Source organism: Heterodontus francisci, unplaced genomic scaffold (genome assembly GCF_036365525.1).
Source record: "Heterodontus francisci isolate sHetFra1 unplaced genomic scaffold, sHetFra1.hap1 HAP1_SCAFFOLD_58, whole genome shotgun sequence".
Classification (NCBI taxonomy): domain Eukaryota; kingdom Metazoa; phylum Chordata; class Chondrichthyes; order Heterodontiformes; family Heterodontidae; genus Heterodontus; species Heterodontus francisci.
The window spans coordinates 4,557,052-4,581,276 of NW_027142006.1; the positions used below are offsets into that span (position 1 = coordinate 4,557,052).

Sequence of the window (24,225 nt, forward strand, 5' to 3'; positions counted from 1 at the left end):
ACACAGAAAACCGGGTAGAGATCATTCGGACCCAGAAGGGAACAGACAGAGAAAGACACACAGAAAACCAGGAAGAGATTATCAGGACGCAGAAAGGAACAGACAGAGAAAGACACACAGAAAACCAGGAAGATATTATCAGGACTCAGAAAGGAACAGACAGAGAAAGGTACTGAGCAAACCAGCAAGAGACAGCGAAAGACTGATGACTTATGTAATTGTGTTCTCTGTTGTGTAAAGATGTTCCCTGTGTTCTTTTAAAGATATTTCCTGCTGTGTAATATGTTCTCTGTTGTGTAACTATATTCGCTGTTGTGTAAAGATGTTCTCTGTTATTGTGTAAAATGGTTCCCTGTTGGGTAAAGATCTTCTCAGTTGTGTAAATATGATCTGTCTTGTGTAAAAGTGTTCCTGGTTGTTTAAATATGTTCCCTGCTCTGTAATGTAGAGCTGAGTCTGCACTAATGGAATTGCTACAGTATCTTCCAGTCTGATACTGTATGAGGGCTGGAATATGATCCAAAGCACAGTCTATACAAATTGAATTGCTATTGTATCTTTTTGTTTCACAATCCAGGGGAGTTTTAAACTGAAATCTCAGTTTGTATCTCAGGTTATGCTATCTTTCAGATTCTCTCAATCTGATATCGCACTTGAGATTTAGACTTAAGAAAGGATGTACTGGCATTGGAGGAGTTCAAAAGCGATTCACTCAGCTGATTCCTGGGATGAAGGGGTTGACTTATGAAGAACGGCTAAACAGGTTATTCATTCGTGTTTAGAAGAATGAGGGGTGATCTTTTTGAAACGTACAAGATTCTGAGGGTGCTTAACAGGGTGAAGAAGGGTCTCTGACCTGAAACATTAACTCTGCTTCTCTCTTCACAGATGCTGCCAGACCTGCTGAGTATTTCCAGCATTTCTTGTTTTTATTAACAGGGTCGATGTTGAGAAGATGTTTCCACTAGTGGGGGAATCTCAAACTAGGCGACATAGTTACAGAATAAGGGGACACTCATTTAAACTGAGATGCAAAGGAATTTCTTCTCTCAGAGGGTAGTGAATGTCTGGAATTCTCTACCCCAGTCAGTATTGGAGGCTAAATCACTGAAAGTATTTAAAGAGGATGTGAATAGATTTTTGAAATATTGGAGAGTTGAGGTCTATGAAGAGCTGGCATGAAAGAGGAGTTGAGGTCTGGGGCAGATCAGCCATGATCTTACTGAATGGCAGGGCAGGCTTGAGGGGCCGAATGGCCTACTCCTGCTCCTATTTCTTCTGTTCTTATGTTATGTTATATCTAATGTATATGTCAGGATGCACTATGTGAATTAATACTGAAACTTATAAACTCATAATGTGTGTAAATATTGAGCTGATATTTAACTTGAATCTCAGAGTACACTATTGTGGTTAATTCTGTAAGTTTGAAAAGGGAACTCTGTGCCATAATGAAAACAAGAAATGCTGGAAATACTCAGCAGGTCAGGCAGCATCTGTACAGAGAGAAGCAAAGTTAACGTTTCAGGTCAGTGACCTTTCAGATGCTGCCAGACCTTTTGAAAGTCCATGTGGACCACATCAACAGCATTGCCCTCATCAACCCTCTCTGTTACCTCATCAAAAAACTCCAGCAGGACAGTTAAACATGATTTTCCCTTAAGAAATCCATGCTGGCTTTCTTGAAGTAACCCACATTTGTCCATGGGACTATTAATTTTGTCCCGAATTATTCTTTCGAGAAGTTTTCCCACCTCCAAAATTTAACTGACTGGGGAGTGAAATGAGGTGAGTTGCTCTAACAGAGACAAAAACAAGAAATGCTGGATTCACTCAGCAGGTCTGGCAGCATCTGTGGAAAGAGAAGCAGAGTTAACGTTTCGGGTCAGTGACCCTTCCACAGATGCTGCCAGACCTGCTGAGTGAATCCAGCATTTCTTGTTTTTGTTTCAGATTTCCAGCATCCGCAGTATTTTGCTTTTATTTTAGTGCTCTAACAGAGAGCCAGCACGGGTTCGTCAGGCTGAATGGCCTCCTTCTGTGCTGTCGCCATTCTATGATTGTATGATTCTAGCAACAACTGTTGGTGGAGAGGCAGTGATGCAGGAATGGGTTGACAGGAACGGGAAAGTCTGGGCTGGTGTGTGTTCGGGTTTGTGAATAAAGGTGATTTGGAAGCTGTGTTCCAAATTGAAGTGTTTACTGGAAGGAAGATGTTGATGCAAATAAAGAGTAAAACGTGTTAAGACGAAGCGTGGTGTGATTGGGGATAGCAGTAAATATAGTGTTGGTGAATTATTTGTGTTAATAAACTTCCACTGCGCCCTCTGCTGCAGGCTGCTGTTTATATCCAGCTGTGTATTAGTGCTGTGTGTTAGCGAGATAAATGTTTGTTTCAACGCTGTTTATAAAGCAATAGCATTGCACTCAAACAGTCCCAGACATAGCAACACACGTACAAAAGCAAAATACTGCGGATGCTGGAAATCTGAAACATAAACAGAAAATGCTTGAAATAGTCAGCAGGTCTGGCGGCATCTGTGGAGAGAGAACAAAGTTAATGTGAGCTAAGGAAACAGATCTGAACTGTTAACTGTTTCTTTCTCCACAGATGCTGCCAGACCTACTGAGCATTTCCAGCATTTTCTGTTTTTATTACAGCAATACAGGTGTTGGGAGGCTCAGCCTGGCTACACAATGTTACAAGGACGCTGAGTAACACCATCGACAACGGGACAGAGAGAAAAACACACAGAAAACCAATAGACAGTGAGGAAGCAAAACTGAGGGACAGAGAGAGAGACAACGAGACTGAGACGGAGAAACAAGGCATTTGTATGATTGTGTTCTCCCTGTTGTCTAAAGGTATTTCCTGGTGTGTAAATATGTTTTCTGTTGTGTAAAGATGTCCCCTGTTGTTGTGTAAAGGTTTTCCCTGTTATTGTTTTATTTTCTGTGACTGACCGTCTCCTCACTGTGACCATTTGTCCTGGTTTTATTGTGGCCAACATCACCATCTGGTGGTGGAGAGGAGGCTCTGCAGGAAGGGGTTGACAAAGTGGGAGAGACTCGGCTGGTCCGTGTTTGCAGCTTGTGTTCGTGTGAGCAAATGTGATTTGTTACTGACTGATGTGTTCACTGGAAGGAAGAAGCTGATTGCAATAGAGTGCCTTTGGAAGCATCTTGTTATTATGGGGAAATACTTGATGTTTTGAAAGTGAACAGTTTGCATTATTACGAAGCATAAATAGCAGAAAATGGTTTCGATCCATTGACCTCTGGGTTATGGGCCCAGCACGCTTCCACTGCGCCACTCTGCTAACTGCTGTTTTAAATTTTGGCTGCCCGTTAGTGAAATATGTTCATTTCCCCAATGTTTTTATAAAAATAGGATTGTAGTCGGATTTCTCAAGAATCCCGGACTCAGCAACACACATGCTGACGGACTCACCCTCACTGCGCAATGACACAAGGACACGGAGTAACAGCACCGACAATGAGGCAGGCAGAGAAAGACACACAGAAAACCAGGAAGATATTATCAGGACTCAGAAAGGAACAGACAGAGAACGGTACTGAGCAAACCAGCAAGAGACAGCGAAAGACTGATGAACACCACTTGGAGGGAGCACTCAGGGTGGCAAGGGTCCAGAATGTAGTCTGGCTGGGGGATTTCAATGTCTATCACCATGAGTGGCTCGGTAGCACCACTACTGACCATGCTGGCCGAGTCCTAACGGACATAGCTGCTCGATTGGGTCTGCGGTAGGTGGTGAGGGAACGAACAAGAGGGAAAAACATACTTGAACTCATCCTCACCAATCTGCCTGCCGCAGATGCATCAGTCCATGACAGTATTGGTAGGAGTGACCACTGCACAGTCCTTGTGGAGATGAAGTCCCGTCTTCACATTGAGGATACCCTCTATCGTGTTGTGTGCCACTACCACTGTGCTAAATGGGATAGATTTTGAACAGAACCAGCAATGTATAACTGGGCATCCATGAGGTGCTGTGGACCATTAGCAGCAGCAGAATTGTAGTCAACCACATTCTATAACCTCATGGCCCGGCATATTCCCCCACTCTAACATTACCAACAAGCTGGGGGATCAACCCTAATTCAATGAAGAGTGCAGGAGGGCATGCCAGGAGCAGCACCAGGCATACCTTGAAATGAGGCATCAGCCTGATGAAGCTACAACCCAGGACTACTTTCATGCCAAACAGCAGAAGCAGCATGTAATAGACAGGGCTAAGTGATCCCACAACCAATGGATCAGATCTACACCCTGCCACATCCAATGATGAATGGTGGTGGACAATTAAACAACCAACAGGAGGAGGTGGCTCCACAAATATCCCCAACCTCAATGATGGGGGAGCCCAGCACATCAGTGCAAAAGATAAGGATGAAGAATTTGAAACAATCTGCAGCCAGAAGTGCTGGGTTGATGATCCATCTCGGCCTCCTTCTGAAGTCCCCAGCATCACAGATGCCAGTCTTCAGCCAATTCGATTCACTCAATGTGATATCAAGAAACGACTGAAGGCACTGGATACAGCAAAGGCTACGTGCCCTGACAATATTCCAGCAATAGTACTGAAGACCTGTGCTCCAGAACGTGCTGCGCCCCTAGCCAAGCTGTTCCAGTACAGGTACAATCCTGGCATCTACCCGGCAATGTGGAAAATTGCCCAGGTATGTCCTGTACACAAATAGCAGGACAATTCCAACCCAGCCAATTGCTGCCAAATCAGTCTACTCTCAATCATCAGTATCGTGATGGAAGATGTCATCGACGGGGCACTTGCTTTGCAATAACCTGTTCAGTGACGCTCAGTTGGGTTCCGCCAGGGCCATTCAGCTCCTGACCTCATTACAGCCTTGGTTCAAACAAGGACAAAAGAGCTGAACTCAAGAGGTGAGGTGAGAGTGTCTGCCCTTGACATCAAGGTAGCATTTGACTGAGTATGGCATCAAAGAGCCAGAGCAAAACTGGAGTCAATGGGAATCAAGAGGAAAACTCTGCACTGGTTGGAATCGTACCGAGCACAAAGGAAAATGGTTGTGATTGTTGGAGGTCAATCATCTCAGCTCCAGGACATTACTGCTGGAGTTCCTCAGGGTAGTATCCTCGGCCCAACCTTCTTCACTACTTCATCAGTGACCTTCCTTCAATCATAAGGTCTGAAGTGGGGATGTTCACTGATGATTGCAAAATTTAGCACCATTCGCGACTCCTCAGATAGTGAAGCAGTCCATGTAGAAATGCAGCAAGACCTGGACAATATCCAGGCTTGGGCTGATAAGTGGCAAGTAACATTCGCGTCACACAAGTGCCAGGCAATGACCATCTCGAACAAGAGAGAATCGAACGATCTCCCATTGACATTCAACGGCATTACGATCGCTGAATCCCCCACTATCAACTTCCTGGGGGTTCCCATTGACCAGAAACTGAACTGGAGTAGCCTTATAAATAGTGTGACTACATGAGCTGGTCAGAGGGTAGGAATCATGCGGTGAGTAACTCACCTCCTGACTCCCCAAGCCTGTCCACCATTTACAAGCACAAGTCTGGAGTGTGATGGAATACTATCCACTTGCCCGGATGGGTGCAGCTCCAACAACATTCAAGAAGCTCGACACCATCCAGGACAAAGCAACACGCTTGATTGGCACCCCGTCCACAACATTCACTCCCTTCACCACTGACGTACAGTGGCAGCAGTGTGTACCATCTACAAGATGCACTGCAACAATGCACCAAGGCTAGTCAGGCAGCACCTTCCAAACCTGCATCCTCTACTGCCTAGAAGGACAAGGGCAGCAGATGCATGGGAATACCACCACCTGAAAGTTGTCCTCCAAGCTACACATCATCCTGACTTGGAACTATATCGCCATTCCTTCCTTCACTGTCGCTGGGTAAAAATCCTGGAACTCCCTTCCTAATAGCACTGTGGGTGTACCTACCCCACATGGACTGCAGTGGTTCAAGAAGGAAGCTCATCACCACCTTCTCATGGGCAATTAGGGATGGACAATAAATGCTGGCCTGGCTGGCGACGTCCACATCCCATGAAACAAATAATTAAATACAATAACAGCTCATCTCAATTCCTAGTATTTCTAAATCCCACCAGTCCAACATAAGCTGAACAATTATTGCATGTTGTGATTGACGGTCTGGTCTGTAAACTGCACTGTTTCACAGATTGCTGACATTTGCTAACTGGAAGTGAGAACTGCAAAATCGGGACAGTAGTTCACATAGTCTGTCAGTGTGAAAGAATCAGGCAATGTGAGGTAATAGAATTTGTCTGTAAATGTTACACTCATATTGCTTTATATTTTTATATTGAAAATAAAAGTAATCATTTCGTGAAAATGGTGACATGTTGTCCAAACTTTGGTAGCCAGTTGTTTTCGTCTTGCACTCAGCAGGGCAATCCACAAGAATACCAATTTAAGGGAAAACAACAACTTTCTTCTGTATGAGAAGAGAGTGCTGATTGGTTGGCAAGTGAACTCTGATTGGTCGAGGCATTGCCATTCAGAATGCATCAGTTTATGGTAACTGACAGATAACTGCCCAGCTTTGTCTGAAATTTAAACCAGGCAGCTTGACTCTGATTGGTCACGGCATTGCCCTGTGGAATGAGCCAGTGAATGGCTGTCACTTATTTTGTTTAGCTGAAACTGGCACAACATGTGTGCATGTTCTTTCTGTCTGCAAAGAACAGGGCCCTGTGTATTAATATATGTAGCTTACAGTACACACCAGTGCACCACACTGCGAGCCCTACTGACAGTCTTAAATCGGTTGTCAGTGTAATTCTTAGCACACTGAGAATTATTTAGCAAATGTTGTCCTATTGTGGAATCACATCTCATGTTGGATACTGTGTTTTGAGTTTTGCAAGCACGGGTTGGTTGGGTTGGGCCCATTGCGAACAGCGGAAGGGACATGTTATTTGATACAATCCGCCAGTTTTGGGATGTACGGTCTAGAAACCTAGCATCACACTGGTATTGAAATTCATATATCACGTTACTTATTTGTGTGATAGGCAGGATGTCTCTTTTGCTTGACAGCAGCATCCTGTTAGTGGCGAACACCACACTTGTTGCTCCTGCATAGTAACAGCAGGAAACAGCTCGCTTCACCTGTTACTCAAATACTGGGGATATATTACCCTTCCAGGGTAATTTGAGGGAGACTGGGCACTTTTCAGGGCTCAAAATGACGTCCTTCAGCCCGTTTATAAGTTTGTGTGATATACAGTGAGAAATGATCTGATCAGTGTAGCCATTGTAATGCAGGATGTCTTTGATTCGCCCTATTTCAGCATCAAGCTTGCATGGTGAGCAAATGGCTCAGCCCTATTTATGACGTTGTCGATAAGACCAATCTTATAGCGTGGAACTGTAATAATCCCAACGCGTGTATTGACCAGTGAAGGTAGATTTGCGGTAGACCGTGGTAGAAAACCCCTTCGCAGATTTCTCAACTAGTACATCAAGGAAAGGGAGCTCATTTGACAGCTCCATTCCAAAGGTGAATTTGAGTGTTGGATGGAGCCCATGAAGACGTGCAAGGAAATTATTTCATGCAGCTGCGGATTCAAATTTAGCAAACGTATCATCTACATATTGGAAATATGCAAGCGGTCGGAGGTTAGGTGTCATTCCCTTAAAAACAGTTTTGTCATGGAATCCAACAAAGATGTTTGTGAGAGCTGGGCCTAGAGGGGATCCCATGGCAACACCAGCAATGCATGGTGTCAATAAAACTGAACTCAACTGTGCAAGTTGCCGAGTTCATAAGTTCAATGAATACAGATTCACACAATGGTGACTGGTATAGATCACCATGATATAGTACTGCAGTGCAAATATCTATGGCTTCCTGAAGTGGTACATTGGTGAATGGGCTAGCAATGTCAAATGACACATGGACACGGCATTGCTATCGATATGCAAGTCCTGTATGGTCTTCGCAAATGTGAAGGAATCCTTCACTGTGCATGTGGAGAACTTGCTCAAAAACTGGTTGGAACAATTTGCCCAACCATTTGGCAAATTCATTTCAGGAAACTATTTACATTCCTTCAAATAAAGGAAACACAACGACACAAAGAATTGAGCACAACGCTGAAAGTTTCACAGCAAATAGTCAAGTGGGAAAAGGATGAAATACAGAAAGAAAAAGCCTAAAATACTGAAAACACTCAGGCAGTCCGGAAACAACTGTGGAGAAGAGAAGCTCGGGTTAGTGGTCCAGTTCTGAGACCCTTCTATAGACCTGAAACATTGCTCCGACCTTCCTCTCTCCACGGATACTGCTGGAACTGCTGAGTGTTTCCAGAATCTTCTGTTATTATTCAGATTTCCAGTGTGTGCAGTATTTCTCTTTTTGAAAATAAAATATTCCCTGAGAGGAATGGAACGTTACATAAGAAATAGGAGTGGGCCATTCGGCCCATCGAAATAGCTCTGCCATTCAATAAGATCACAGCTGATTTCCTACATCAACTCCATCTTACCACACTAGCACAGATCCCTTGATTCCCTTAGTATCCAAAAACCTATCGATCTCTCTCTTGGATATACCCAACGAGCATCCACATCTCTAGAGTCACAGAGAGATACAGCACTGAAAAAGGCCCTTCGGCCCACCGAGTCAGTGCCGACCAACAACCACCCATTTATACTAATCCTACACTAATCCCATATTCCTACCACATCCCCACCGACCCTATATTTCCCTCCCACCTACCTAAACCAGGGACAATTTATCATGGCCAATTTACCTACCAACAAGTCTTTTGGCTTGTGGGAAGAAACCGGAGCACCTGGAGAAAACCCACACAGACACAGGGAGAACTTGCAAACTCCACACAAGCAGTATCCAGAATTGAACCCGGGTTGCTGGAGCTGTGAGGCTGCGGTGCGAACCACTGCGCCACTGTGCCGCCCATAATGTGTGATCTCACCAAGGCTCTGTCTAAATGCAGTCAAACGTCTTTATTCTTATAAAAACTCTTCACAATGTTGAACACAACTATTAACTGCCATTCTGCTCTAAGAAGAAGGACCCCAGCTTCACACACCCCAGACCCCTATTCTTTCCACATTAGCTGAATTCCTGCATTTCTGATACCATTCCAGTAAATCTCCTCTGCACCCTCTCTAAGGCCTTGACATTCCTGCTAAAGTGTGGAGCATGGAATTAGACACAACGCTCTAACTGAGGCCTATAACCAGTGAGATTTCTAAAGGTCCAGCATAAATTCCTTGTCTGTGTCCCGTACTCCCATTTCTGGTTTCTGACTCAATGTCGGCTCTGAGCTGTTGAAACTGCCTGAATAAATATTTCCACCCAACAAAGCGCTCGGAATGTGAGAAGGGACAAAGTGAGTGACCAAGTACATCAACTCCAAGTAAAACTCCACCATGTAGTGAAAACACTCGAAACACAACGGCTCTTTTAAGAGCCACCCACAATCGCTCTGAAAAAACTGCACCAACATCTCTCTAGAATTGGTTTATTTCATTGGTTTTCATGCTCAGTAACTCTCTGGAACTTTCTCACTGTCTTTGTGTTTTCTGTTTCAATCTGGTATGGAGATTCTGGGAAGATGAGTTTCACTGCCTGGGAGGATCTTTGTGGTTTTCCTGCTGAAACACAAAACAAAGTCTCATTTCAGAGTCACCCACCGCCTCATAGGGACAGCAGTGACATGGGAACGGGAGCTGGGGTGTGTTTTATGCCGGAAATATCAGTTAATGATTTATGTTGTGCTCTCGTTATATTCCAATCTCTGAATTGAGCCTTTCCACCACACCAGGGTTATGGGGAGAGTTTTCATCGTTTCTTTTCTAAACGTACAGACGATGTTATAAAGTTGCTGATTTACCCAGATGGCGGATTCTCCCCTCACAGTGAAAAGTAACATCACACCTTCACATTGTTTTATAATTGAATAATTAGTCAAATGGAATTATTTGTGATGTTATTTCCCCCGAGACGGTGTTTCCTGCAGTGAAACTGATCAGTTTCAGCTCAGTCATTCAGGGACCTGGAATTCCTGCAGTTTGAGCCCGCTGTCACCCCAGCCCACTTCTGATTGGTCACCCTCTTCTCATAAAGTCAGTGACAGCACATGAGGAGGCCATTCGCCCCGTTGAGTCCATGTCGGGTTTCCAATCTCTTCAGTCCCCGACTCAATCGGGGGCAGGCTGCAGTGAACGGGCCTCTGGCACGGGGTCCTGCACTGTGGCTCAGAAGGGAAGGAGGGAGAATGGGAGAGCACTAGTCATCGGGGACTCGATGGTGAGGAGTACCGACAGGCGGTTCTGTGGGCGCAGGCGAGACGCACGGATGGTTTGTTGCCTCCCTGGTGCCAGGGTCCGTGATGTTTGTGATCGCGTCTTCAGGATCCTTAAAGGGGAGGGGGAGCAGCCAGAGGTCGTGGTGCACATTGGCACCAACGACGTAGGAAGGAAGGGTGGCACAGATGTTAGAAGTGAGTTTAGGGAGTTAGGCTGGAAGCTGAAAGCTCGGACGGACAGAGTTGTTATCTCTGGTTTGTTGCCGGCGCCACGTGATAGTGAGGCTAGGAATAGGGAGAGAGCACAGCTGAACACGTGGCTGCAGGAATGGTGTAGGAGGGAGGGCTTCCAGTTCTTGGATAATTGGACTGCATTCTGGGGAAGATGGGACCTGTTCAAACAGGACGGGCTGCATCTGAACCAGAGGGGCACCAATATCCTGGGAGGGAGGTTTGCTAGTACTGTTCGGGAGGGTTTAAACTAGTTTGGGAGGGGGATGGGAACCGGACTTGTAATCCAGGGACCAGTGGGTCCACTCAGAAAGACAAAGAGTGTAGTGAGGTATTGGGGAAGGTAGCACTGTCACAGAGGACAGATGGGCACGGAGAAGGGTTAAAGTGCGTATACTTCAACGCAAGAAGCATCAGGAATAAGGTGAGTGAATTGAAGGCGTGGATGGGCACTTGGGACTACGATGTTGTAGCCATCACTGAAACGTGGATAGGTGAGGGGGAGGAATGGTTTTTGGAGGTACCTGGTTATAGATGTTTTCATAAGATTAGGAATGGTGGTAAAAGAGGTGGGGGGGTGGCATTGTTAGTTAGAAATAGTGTAACAACTGCTGAAAGAATTTTCGAGGAGGATCTGCCGACTGAGGCACTGTGGGTTGAGGTCAGGAACAGGAAAGGAGCAGTCACCTTGATGGGAGTTTTCTATAGGCCCCCCAATAGCAGCAGGGAGGTGGAAGAGCAGATTGGGAAACAGATTTTGGAAAGGAGCAGAAGTCACAGGGTAGTAATTATGGGGGATTTCAACTTCCCAAATATTGATTGGCAACTCTTTAGATCGAATAGTTTGGATGGGGTAGTGTTTGTGCAGTATGTCCAGGAAGCTTTTCTGACTCAGTATGTAGACTGCCCGACCAGAGGGGAGGCAATATTGGATTTGGTACTAGGTAATGAACCAGGGCAAGTGATAGAGCTGTTGGTGGGCGAGCACTTTGGAGATAGTGATCACAATTCTGTAGCATTCACTGTGGTAATGGAGAGGGATAGGTATGTGCAACAGGGCAAGGTTTACAATTGGGGGAAGGGTAGATATGATGCTGTCAGGCAGGAACTGAGGAGCATAAGTTGGGAGCATATGCTGGCAGGGAAGGGCACGGTCGAAATGTGGAACTTTTTCAAGGAGCAGATAGTAGGGGCCATTGATAAGCATGTCCCTGTCAGACAGGGAAGGGATGGTCATGTGAGGGAACCGTGGTTGACAAGAGAGGTTGAGAGTCTTGTTAGGAAGAAGAAGGATGCGTATATAAAGTTGAGGAAAAAGGGCACAGGCATAGCTCTGGAGGGATACAAGATGGCCAGGAAGGATCTGAAGAAAGGGATTAGGAGAGCTAAGAGAGGGCATGAAAAATGCTTGGCGGGTAGGATAAAAGAAAACCCCAAGGCCTTTTACGCGTATGTCAGAAATATGAGGATGACTAGGGGGACCATAGGTCCGGTCAAGGACAATAGCGGGAGACTGTGTGTTGAGCCGGAAGAGATAAGTGAGGTTTTGAATGAGTACTTCTCTTCGGTATTTACGAATGAGAAGGGGTGTATTACTGAAGAGGACGGTGGGAAGCAGACTGGTAAGCTCGAGGAAGTGCTCGTTAGGAGGGAAGATGTGTTGGGGTTTTTGAATAACTTGAAGATAGACAAGTCTCCCGGGCCTGACGGGGTATATCCAAGGATGTTATGGGAAGCAAGGGATGAAATTGCAGAGCCGCTGGCAATGATCTTTTCATCTTCTCTGCTGACGGGGGTGGTACCAGGTGATTGGAGGGTGGCAAATGTTGTGCCCCTGTTCAAGAAAGGGAATAGGAACAACCCTGGGAATTACAGGCCAGTTAGTCTTACTTCGGTGGTAGGCAAGTTGATGGAAAAGGTGCTGAGGGATAGGATTTCTGAGCATCTGGAAAGACACTGCTTGATTCGGGACAGTCAGCACGGTTTTGTGAGGGGTAGGTCTTGCCTCACAAGCCTGATTGAATTCTTTGAGCAGGTGACCAAGCAAGTGGATGAGGGTAAACCAGTGGATGTGGTGTACATGGATTTTAGTAAGGCATTTGATAAGGTCCCCCATGGTAGACTTATGGAGAAAGTCAGGAGGCATGGGATAGTGGGGAATGTGGCCAGTTAGATTAAGAATTGGCTAACTGATAGAAGGCAGAGAGTGGTCTTAGATGGTAAATACTCAGCCTGGAGCCCAGTTACCAGTGGCGTGCCGCAGGGATCAGTTCTGGGTCCTCTCCTGTTTGTGATTTTTATTAACGACTTGGATGAGGAAGTCGAAGGGTGGGTCAGTAAATTTGCAGATGATACAAAGGTTGGTGGAGTTGTGGATACCGAGGAGGGCTATTGTCGTCTGCAAAGGGACTTGGATAGGTTGCAGTGCTGGGCTGAAAAGTGGCAGATGGAGTTTAACCCTGAAAAGTGTGAGGTCGTCCATTTTGGAAGGACAAACATGAATGCAAAATACTGGGTTAACGGTAGGGTTCTTGGGCATGTGGAGGAGCAGAGAGACCTTGGGGTCTATGTGCATAGATCATTGAAAGTTGCAACTCAAGTGGATAGGGCTGTGAAGAAGGCATATGGGGTGTTAGCGTTCATTAGCAGAGGGATTGAATTTAAGAGCCGTGAGGTGATGATGCAGCTGTACAGGACCTTGGTAAGGCCTCATTTGGAGTACTGTGTGCAGTTCTGGTCGCCTCATTTTAGGAAGGATGTGGAAGCCTTGGAGAGGGTGCAGAGGAGATTTACCAGGATGTTGCCTGGAATGGAGAATAAGTCTTACGAGGAAAGGCTGAACATTCTAGGCCTCTTCTCATTAGAAAGGAGAAGGATGAGGGGTGACATGATAGAGGTTTATAAGATGATCAGGGGAATAGATAGGGTAGACAGTCAGAAACTTTTTCCCCGGGTGGAGCAAAGCGTTACAAGGGGTCATAAATTTAAGGTGAAGGGTGGGAGATATAAGGGGGATGTCAGGGGAAGGTTCTTTACCCAGAGAGTGGTCGAGGCATGGAATGCCTTGCCCGGGGAAGTTGTTGAGTCAGAAACTTTAGGGACTTTCAAAAGGCTTTTGGATAGGTATATGGATAAAGGAGAATGATGGGGTATAGATTAAATTGTCCTTGACAGAGGACAAAGGATCGGCACAACATTGTGGGCCGAAGGGCCTGTTCTGTGCTGTATGTTCTATGTTCTATGTTCTATATGTTCAATCCCCAAATCCCTTTGGGTCAAAATGACCGTGGCAGGACTCGAACCTGCAATCTTTTGATAACATCCTAGAATATACCGAAGTCAGACGCCTTATCCATTAGGCCACACAGCCATTAGCTTACATGACTGATTCAATCAGAGAATTTCGAAGCACAAAATACAAAAAATCATTGGTTGAACCTGTCAACCTGGCAGAATATTTGAATTTGTGAAAGCCGCCAATTTCACTGTGGAAAAGAAGTGATCGACTGGAAAAGTACATAAAAATCTATTTTCCCGTAGCGGTTTAAATAAACTTTTAAAACACAATTTTGCTTTTACCGACTCAAATTGCTGGTGCTATTTTATGAACAGCTTTATGTTGCCAATTTTTGTCAACTTCTCATCCGTAACTGACAGTAAAAGACTCCGTTCAGCAATCTTTCACGCGACAAATAACTCAAACTCGGTGTGGAAGTAATAAATTACAGACTATTGGTAATTCCCCTTCACACAGGCTTCAGGGGGACAGTGAGAAGCCACTGAAATAGTTGCTTCATCCTTTTAAAAGGTTCCCATTCTGTCCTGTTACTGACATGTTGGAATCAGATTTGTATTTAACAAGATATTTCTGTGAAAACAAAATCCTCAACAGACCAGCTGGGAATCTGGGAATCACTGTAGTAACATTTTGATTGAGAAGACGGGACCGTCTCACCAGCAGCCGGGTTACATTCCCCTCACATCCTTATGCAGTGAGCAGCTCTTTCCCTCGAGAAATAGACAGCAGCAGTTGGAAGTTCAGTAAAAGGATCGGTTCATTGAGACAAGTTTCTGACTGACAGGTGGTGCTGAATATTAATACAAGAAGGTCCTGGAATGGGAAACAAGTGTCCAGAGTAGGGTCTGAAATCAGGACAGGGAAATGGACAGCACTGACACAGATCATTTCATTATTACATTGATATCTGACTGTCTATAAGGAGAAGCGAGTTAAACACATGATGGTGAAAGGAATGGAAGATGATGCTGGTTGTTCTAGATGAAGAGGGATAGACCGAGGTGTGGGTACAGCAGACGTCAGACAGTAATCAGCCCTTTCAGATACTGTGGGTGGATCTGAAAAGAGCCTTTGGGATAGGGAGAAAAGCTCTTTGTTTAAAAACCCTCAAATAGCTACCTTGTAATTGGTCAGGTTACTAATGTTTTAGTTAGTGTAATTTATGAATAATTACTAATTAGAAAGTGCTGTTTGGACAGAGTGTAAAGCTGTGAGTTGATGTGTGAGGGACTTCACTGACTGGGGGAAGGAGGTGCTCTTTGGTCTCTTCTGCCTTTTCAGCCTCCATGGTATAGGGGAAGAAGCTGATCGGTGAGTAACTGGTAAATTATTCTACTTATTACACTTATTACAAGAGCAATAATGAGTTTGTAAAGCTAAGTAATGGCAGGGCAGCTCGAAAAGTAAAAGTTCTAAATTGGGGGAAGGCAAATTTTACAAAACTGAGAGGTGATTTGGTGGATGTGGACTGGATACAACTACTTGAAGGAAACCCAAAGATGTTTTATCAGTCCATTAAGAGCAAGAGGATAACTAAGGAAAGGGTATGGCCTATCAGAGATGTACAAGGGAACTTCTGTGTGGATCCAGAAGATGTGGGCGGGGTTCTTAATGAGTTTTTTGTCTCTGCCTTCACAAAGGAGAGGGATGATGCAGACATTGTAGTAAAAGAAGAGGAGTGTGAAATATTAGATACGATAAGCATAATGAGAGTGGAAGTACTGGAGAGTCTGACATCCTTCAAAATGAATCAATCACCAGGGCCGGATGGTTTGCATCTGACGTTGTTAAACGAAGCCAGGGAGTAAATAGTGGATGCGCTGCGGATCATCTTCAAATCCTCACTGGATATTGGGGAGGTGCCGGAGGATTGGAGCTCTGCGAACGTTGTACTATTATTTTAAAAGGATGTGGTAAGTCTGACCTCAGTGGTGGGTAAATTATTCGAATCAATTCTGAGGGACAGGATAAACTACCACTTAGAAAGGCACGGATTAATCAGGGATAGTCAGCATGGATTTGTTAAGGGAAGGTCATGTCTCACTAACTTTATTGAGTTTTTTGAGGAAGTAACAAGGAACATTGATGAGGATAGTGCGGTGGATGTGGTTTACATGGATTTTAGTAAGGCATTTGATAAGGTCCCACATGGCAGTCTGGTCAATAAAATGAAAGCCCATGGGATACAGGGGAATGTGGCAGGTTGGATCCAAAATTGACTCAGTGACAGCAAACAAAGGATAGTAGTCAACGGATGTTTTTGCAAATGGAAAGCGGTTTTTCGTGGCGTTCCACAGGGCTCAGTGTTGGGTCCCTTGCTGTTTGTGGTGTATATTACCACACGGGCAGCACAGTGGCGCAGCGGTTAGCACCGCAGCCTCATAGCTCCAGCGACCCGGGTTCAATTCTGGGTACTGCCTGTGTGGAGTATGCAAGTTCTCCCTGTGTCTGCGTGTGTTTCCTCCGGGTGCTCCAGTTTCCTCCCACATGCCAAAGACTTGCTGGTTGATAGGTTAATTGGCCATTATAAATTGTCCCTACGAAGGTGGTAGGGAAATATAGGGGCAGGTGGGGATGTGGTAGGAATATGGAATTAGTGTAGGATTAGGATAACATGGATGGTTTGTGGTCGGCACAGACTCGGTGGGCAGAAGGGCCTCTTTCAGTGCTGTATCGCTTCAAAAAAAATTAATTATTTGGAATTAAATGTGGGAGCGATGATTGGGAAATTTGCTGATGACACAAAAATTGGCCGTGTAATTGATAGTGAGGAGGATGGCCGTGGACTTCAGAATGATATGAATGGATTAATTGAGTGGGCGGAAAAGTGGCAAATGGAATTCAATCTGGAGAAGTGTGAGGTAATGCATTTGGGGAGGGCAAACAAAGCAAGGGAATACACAATAAACGGGAAGATACTGAGATGGGTAGAAGAAGTGAGAGACTTTGGAGCGCATGTCCACAGGTCCCTGAAAGTGACAGGATAGGTCGATAGAGTGGTGAAGAAGGCATATGGAATGCTTTCCTTTCTTGGTCGACAAAAGCAGGGATGTAATGCGAGAACTGTTTAAAACGGTGGTTTGGCCACAGCTGGAGTATTGCGTACAGTTCTGGTCATCACATGACAGAAAGGACATAATTGCTGTGTAGAGAGTACAGCGGAGATTTACAAGAATGATACTGTGGGTGGCTCAGAAAAGAACCTTTGGGTATTTGATAAAATCCTGGCAGATTGCCTTGGTTTTGGTGCCCGGAGCGCTGGTTTTCTTGGGCAGCAGCATGGCCTAGATATTAGGCAGCACCCAGCCCTGAGTGATGGTCACCCCTCCCAGCAGCTTGGTGAGCTCCTCGTCATTCTGGACAGCCAGCTGTAGGTGTCTGAGGATGTTGCGGGTATTCCTGTTGTCCTGGGCCGCGTTACAGGCCAACTCGAGGATTTCAGCGGTCAGATACTCGAGCACAGCAGCCAGATAGACCGGGGCTCCGACACCCACATGCTCAGCATAGTTGCCCCTTCTCAGGAGCCTGTGAACACGGCCCACCGGGAACTGCAGTCCAGCCCAGGAGGAGCGAGACTTGGCCTTGGACCGAGCTTTCCCGCCGATCTTTCCTCTTCCAGACTTTTCTTTTCCAAAAATATACTTGAGGACATTCCGTGCAGACCACTGCCTGATGGATTGGTGGTCAAAGGTGTTTTTCCACACAAACATTTCCACGAACGCACAGTCCAACTGGATGGAGCGTTCCGTGGCAATGTGACTAGATCCATCCTTCGCAACACCGGGGTCAGATAGAACCTCAGCACATAGTGACAGTTGGTGTTTGCATACTGGGTCTCTCCGCACTGCTTGATGCAGCCACATACTAAGGCGGCCATCAGGTTGAGGGCGATGTTGAGTACATTTTTTCGCCTTTATCCAGAGGTTTGAACATCGTGTCCCTCTGGACCCTGTCCATTTTGCGTCTTCAGATAAAGCGGGAATTGGCTCGGGTGATCGCCACAGCGTAGGAGTGGGGTATGGGCCAGACCTGTGCCACTTACAGCAACAACGTGAGCACCTTGCACCCGATGACCAGGTTCTTACCCATAATAGAGAGAGATCGCTGCTCCCACTTGCTCAGTTTATGTTGTACCCTGGCTACTCGCTCCTCCCAGGTTTTGGTGCGCGTCCCGGCCCTGACAAACCATATTCCCAGCACCTTCAGGTAGTCTGACCTGACGGTGAAGGGGACAAAGGATCGGTCAGCCCAGTTTCCAAGGAACATGGCCTCGCTCTTGCCATGGTTAGCAGTGGCTCCCGAATCCAGTTCGAACTGGTCGCAGATGCTCATCAGTCTGTGAATGGACAGCGGATCCGATCAGACTACAGCAACATCATCCATGGACAGGGAGGCTTTGACCTGAGTGACTCCGCTGCCTGGGATTGCCACCCCTCTTATGCCCGCATCCTTCCAAATAGACTCAGCAAAGGGTTCGATACAGCAAACACACAAGGCAGGGGAAAGAGGACAGCCCTGTCTGACTCCAGATTTGACTGGAAACTTTCTGATTCCCACCCAATTTTTTGGACTGTACTACTGATGTTTGTGGAGAGCAGTTTGATCCAATTGCAGATTCCCTCCTCAAACCCCATTTTGGAGAGCATATCCATCATGTATGTGTGCGATATCCTGTCAAAAGCCTTCTCCTGGTCCAGGCTGATGAGGCAGGTGTCCACCCTCCTGACCCATACATAGGCGATCGTATCCCTAAGTAGCACGACACTATCAGAGATCTTCCTGCTGGGTACAGTACAGGTCTGGTCAGGGTGAATCACCAACTCCAGAGCAGACTTGACTCGACTGGCGATGACTTTGGACAGAACCTTGTAGTCTACATTAAGCAGTGAGATGGGCCGCCAATTTCTGATTTCTGCCCTCTCCCCCTTCTGCTTGTAGATGAGGGTGATGATGCCTTTCCTCATGGATTCTGACATGCTGCCGGCCAGGAGCATACTCTCGTACACTTCCAGCAGGTCTGGGCTGACCCAGTACCACAGGGCCGAATACAACTCAACTGGTAAGCCGTCGCTTCCGGGAGTTTTCTTCGTCTCAAAAGACTTGATGGCCTTTGTCAGCTTGTCCAGAGTTAGCGGTTTGTCCAGATTCTCCTGCATGCTGTCATCTCAGACCTCTGTGATAGATGACAGGAAGGACTGGGAGGACGTGCTGTCCATAGACTTCACGTCTTACAGCCCAGCATTCAAGGATTTGCTAATCCTTAGTATGTCGGAGTGTGAAGTTGTGACTGAGCCATCCTCTTCCTTCAGGCTGCTGATCACAGAGCTCTCTCTGTGTACCTTTTGGAAGAAGAAACGCGAGCACGTCTCATCCTGCTCAATGGAGCGGACTCTGGACCGGAAGATGATCTTGGAGGCCTCCGTGGCAAAGAGCGAGGCCTGCTGGCTCTACACCTCTTGGAGATCCTCCTTGACCTCGACCCCCATCGACTGCAGCCGGAGCAGATTTTGCATACTTTTCGGGAGTTGGGACATTTCCCTTTGTCTCTCTCTCGCCCTCTGAACACCTTTGGAGATAAAGAACCTCTTGATATTCACCTTGATCACTTCCCACCAGTGCACCGGATACTCAAGGAGGGTCTCACTGTTCTCCAACTTTTTCAATCTCTTTTGAGTTGCTCAATGTTCTCTGAGGTTAGTAGTGTAGCATTGAGCTTCCATGTCCCCCTGCCAACCCGCTGGTCATCCTGTAAGTGACAGTCAGCCAGTAAGAGGCAGTGGCTGGAGAAGAACACCGGCTTGACGTCGGTGGATCTGACCGTGAAAGCAGGGGACACATACAGGAAGTCAATCCTGGAACGGGCAGACCCGTCCGATCTTGACCAGGTGTATCTACGCTGCTCTCTGTCTGCAGGTTTGCTGAAGACATTGTGCAGTTTGGCATTTTTTAAGAATCTGGGCGTAGCGTCCAGTTTTCTGTCGTCACTGCCAGATTGTCCAGCTGCATCAATGATGCAGTTGAAGTCACCTCCAAGAATGATCGGCCTGGATGTCGCCAGCAGCAGTGTGAGTTGCTGGAGGATGGTCAGCCGCTCACTGTATTCGACCGGGGCATATCCGTTGCTTAAATGGAGCGGAGCATTGTTGTACATTACATCTGCTACGAGAAGGCGACCGCCCACCAGCATCTTAACTTCAGAGATGGTTAAATTGCCTCCCCGCCGCAGAATCCCCAGGCCGGAGGAACAGGAATCATTTCCCCTGGACCAGATCGATGTCCCATGGGATCACCATCGTGACCATTGCCTGTAAGTGCTGCGGTGCAGGATTCCACACTCCTGACGAAACAGTACGCCGGCTTTGACCTTTGCGAAGTCATCCAAGGTTGAAACACATCACGTGGTGGATTTAACACAATGCATTTTAATCGAAGCAATCTTTATATCCACTATAAAGTTGGGTGTTGCTTACCACACCAGGTGTCCTTGCTAGTCCCAGTCCTTGAGTATGTTCCTGCATACCCATAGTGTACGCAAGCTGTTTCACATTCGTTGAGCCCAGAAACCCCTCATGGTTATTCATGAGGGTTTTGTTCCACTGGGGTGACATCGGCGGGTGGGGGGCGGGTCTTGTAGGCAGCAAGGCTTGGGTTGTCCTCTGCTGTTGGTGTCTTTCCCCTCGGTCCCTCCTCAAAGACATCACTGTTCCTGACTTCCGGAGCTGGAGCTGGAGTGCGCAGGACACTTCGCTGCTCTCGGTCTCCCGGAGCTGGGGTGCACTGAGCATCTCCTTGGGTTCTATGCTTTTGGTTTGGGGTGCGCTGGGCGTGTCACAGCTTCCAGTGTCCCAGAGCTGGGGGGCTTTATCTTCCAGCTCCTTTGAGTTCTGCTGCTTCTTTTGGAGGTGCCATCGTTCCGGCCCTTCCTCGTCCAGTGAGGAGGAGCTGCTGTAGTCTGTCTCAGACGGTAGTCTCCTCTTGCCACTGGTTGGGTGGTGACCTGTTCTTTTTTTGGAGGTTTTTTTCTTTGTGGTCTTCCTTTGTACCACCTGCCACTGACCTGTTTGTCCATCTGCTGCCTCCTCCTCCATTAATTCTGTCTGGAGAGGAGGAGTTTCCAGGCACGGAGTAGGTGTTGGGTCTCTGGTTGCAGCTGCCTCCCCTTTCTTCTCTTTCTCAGATAGACTTTCATCGCTGTGGGGAGGATTGCTTGTTTCCCTCCCAGCACCAGACATGTTCACCGTTCCTTAACCCGGTCTTTCCTTGGTCCTTGCTGCCTGAGCAGAACTGAGGCAGCGTTTGGGGCAGGTTTTGTAGAGGTGGCCTGCCCCACCTCACAGGTTGCAGTACTTACAATGTTTACAGTCCTTGGTGTGATGGCCTTCCTTCTTGCAATTCTTGCAGACGACTGTGCTGCAGTTAGCTGCCACGTGACCAGATTTGCCGCAGGTACGACAAACTCTGGGCTGCTCCGCGTAGACCATGAAGCCTCGACTTCCCCCGAAAGTGAAGCTGGAGGGAGGATGGATGATGGCTCCGTTGGCATTGACCTTCAAGTTCACCTTGACCTGCTGCTAGCTGGTCCAAATCCAAATGGGTCCTTGACATCTGTGCTGCCGCCGGCCACCTCGACGTACCTGTTGAGGAAGGTGAGTACATCCATGACAGGAACATGGGGGTTGTATAGGTGGCTTCTCACCACCCGGTCACGTTGCGATGGCAGTGTGAAGAGCGGCTCCACTGTGAGGATAGACAGCGGCGCCTGGTTTCCCTTCTCCTTGAACACCTTCAGGAACTTGATGCATCCGCCACGTACTTGAACGTCACGTCAAAATATCCACAGCTGGGGAAGTCCTGCAATCAGAAGATGTTTACAGCTTGGAATCCACAGCAATCAATAAGGATTTTCTTAATGAAGAAGGTACGATCAACCGGTGCATCTCCATCATTATCCTTCACTACCACCCGAACGATTTTACACACTCCCTGGCCTGAAGTTACAGAATTGGTTACAGCCATTTTACTCAAAAACTTACCTGAGACAGGATCATGGTCTCTCCCCTGCTCCTCTTCCAGACATTTCCACAATCTCACAAATACTTTCACAAAGAGTGAGGAATTCCTCCTGCACTTCCCTGCTTTACCTTCTGGAAGAATGCAGTCCGGCTACTTCTGATTGGTTACTGTCTGCTGAGTCTCATTGGCTGGTTCATGTCACCAATCAGGTAGCTGCTATTTTGCCGATCATCAAAGGGCAATGAGAAAATGGGGCGGAGATTGGCAGCGGCAAATTGTCAGAGCTGAAACCCATTCACAAATTTGAAAAGCCCGCAAAAATATTTGTAAAACAAGGAACAGCTGAAATATAATAAATAATATCGTCTAAAGAGTAAAATGTATTTCACCATCTCCTTATATTGTGTTTCTCCTCATTGTCCGTCACAGATACCAGACTTACTTTCCTTCCGGGAGCGGAGCAGAGAGGAGTGGACCTGTGGGGAGAACGCCGAGAGCAGAACCAATAAATTGAGCCCAAGGATCGCGGCCCAGTCACTCACCTTCCGGGAGAGGTCTGGACCTGTGGGGAGAACACCGACAGTGGAGCCGATACATTGAGCCTGAGGATCGTGGCCCAGTCACTCACCTTCCGGGTGCGAAGCGGAGAGCAGTCCAGGCACGCCGGAGTTTGAAAACAAAGTGAGCAGTGATGTCACAGGAAGGCTGCAAGGTGATTGGTTGGTGAGTATCTGCTGTTAGGGAGTTACTCTAAATAGCTGGGTAAGTAACGAAAAGTAAAGGGAAAGGTCTGCAGTTTTTTCAATAAAGGAGGTCGTGTTTTTTGGGGGAGAATCAAGGTCCCTAGTGTAAATAATTTAATTTTTGGGTAATTTAAGGGGATAAATTAAGGGTAAGTCATGGCAGGGCAGCTCAGCAATGTGGAGTGATCCTCCTGTGCAATGTGGGATGTCAGGGACACTTCCAGTGTCCAGGGCGAACACGTGTGCAGGAAGTGTCTCCAACTGCAGCTACTCGAAATCCACGTTTCGGATCTGGAGCGGTGGCTGGAGATACTGTGGAGCATCCGCGAGGCTGAGATCATTGTGGATAGCACGTATAGGGAGGTGGTCACATCGCAGGTAAAGACTGCTCAGGCAGAAAGTGAATGGGTGACCACCATGCAGAATAGAAGAACGAGACAGGTAGTGAAGGAGTCCCCTGGATCCATCTCGCTTTCTAACAGATTTTCTACTTTGAATACTGTTGGGGGAAATAGTTTCTCAGGGGAATGCAGCAAGAACCAAGTCCTTGGCACCACAGGTGGATCAGCTGCACAAGAGGGGAGGAAAAGGAGTAGAAGAGCTATAGTGATAGGGGATTCTATCGTAAGAGGTACAGATGGGCATTTCTGTGGCTGAAAACGTGACTCCAGGATGGTATGTTGCCTCCCTGGTGCTAGGGTCAAGGATGTCACAGAGTGCCTGCAGGACAAGGGGGAGGGTGAACAGTCAGAGGTCATGGTACACATTGGCACCAATGACATAGGTAGAAAGAGGGATGAGGTCCTGCAACCAGAATTTAGGGAGCTAGATAGCAAATTAAAGAGCAGGACCTCAAAGGTTGTAATCTCCGGATTACTTCCAATGCCAATTGCTAATGAGTATAGGAGTAAGAGGGTAGAGCAGATGAATGCTTGGCTGAGGATATGGTGCAGGAGGGAGGGCCTTAGTTTCCTCGACCACTGGGTCTGTTTCTGGCAAAGGTGGGACCTACCTGTCCAAGTTGGACGGGTTGCACCTGAACTGGAACGGGACCAACATACTTGCTGAGAGGTTTGCCAGTGCTGTTTTGGGGGGTAGCGGGGGTTTAAATTAATTTGGCAGGGGGGTCGGATACAGAGTGGAGGTACAGTAGGGGGTTAAACACAGTCAAATTTAAAAGAGAAACTGAGTCAGTCTGGAAGGCAGAGCAAATATAGACCTGCTATGGCACAAGTGAAAAATGCAAGGCTGGATTGCATCTATTTTAATGCAAGGAGTCGTACTAATAAGGCAGATTAATTGAGGGCGATGATTAGCACATGGGATTATGATCTTATTCCTATCACAGAGACATGGTTGAGGGAGGGGCTGGACTGGCAGCTCAGTATTCCAGGGTACAGAATCTACAGGCAAGACAGGTGAAGGGGTAAAAGAGGAGGTGGCATTGCACTGTTGATCAAGGAGTCAATTACTGCAGTAAGGAAGGATGATATCTTAGAAATTCCTCAAATGAGGCCATATGGGGAGAACATAAAAACAAAAAGGGGACAATCACTTGGCTGGGAGTGTACTACAGGCCTCTAAACAGACAGGAAGAGAT

General features: G+C 46.8%; 1 protein-coding gene and 2 non-coding genes across 3 annotated transcripts in view; all 3 read right to left on the reverse strand.

The window, feature by feature from the left end:
• Positions 1 to 24,225, reverse strand: part of LOC137365869 (histone H2B 1/2-like) — a 60,949-nt gene that overhangs the window by 27,263 nt on the left and 9,461 nt on the right. The window lies entirely within an intron of this gene.
• On the reverse strand, positions 3,249 to 3,320 carry trnam-cau (transfer RNA methionine (anticodon CAU)). The gene has a single exon. It is a non-coding gene; the product is annotated as a tRNA-Met (tRNA).
• trnar-ucg (transfer RNA arginine (anticodon UCG)) lies at positions 13,853 to 13,941 on the reverse strand. The gene is given in 2 exon segments: positions 13,853 to 13,888; positions 13,905 to 13,941. It is a non-coding gene; the product is annotated as a tRNA-Arg (tRNA).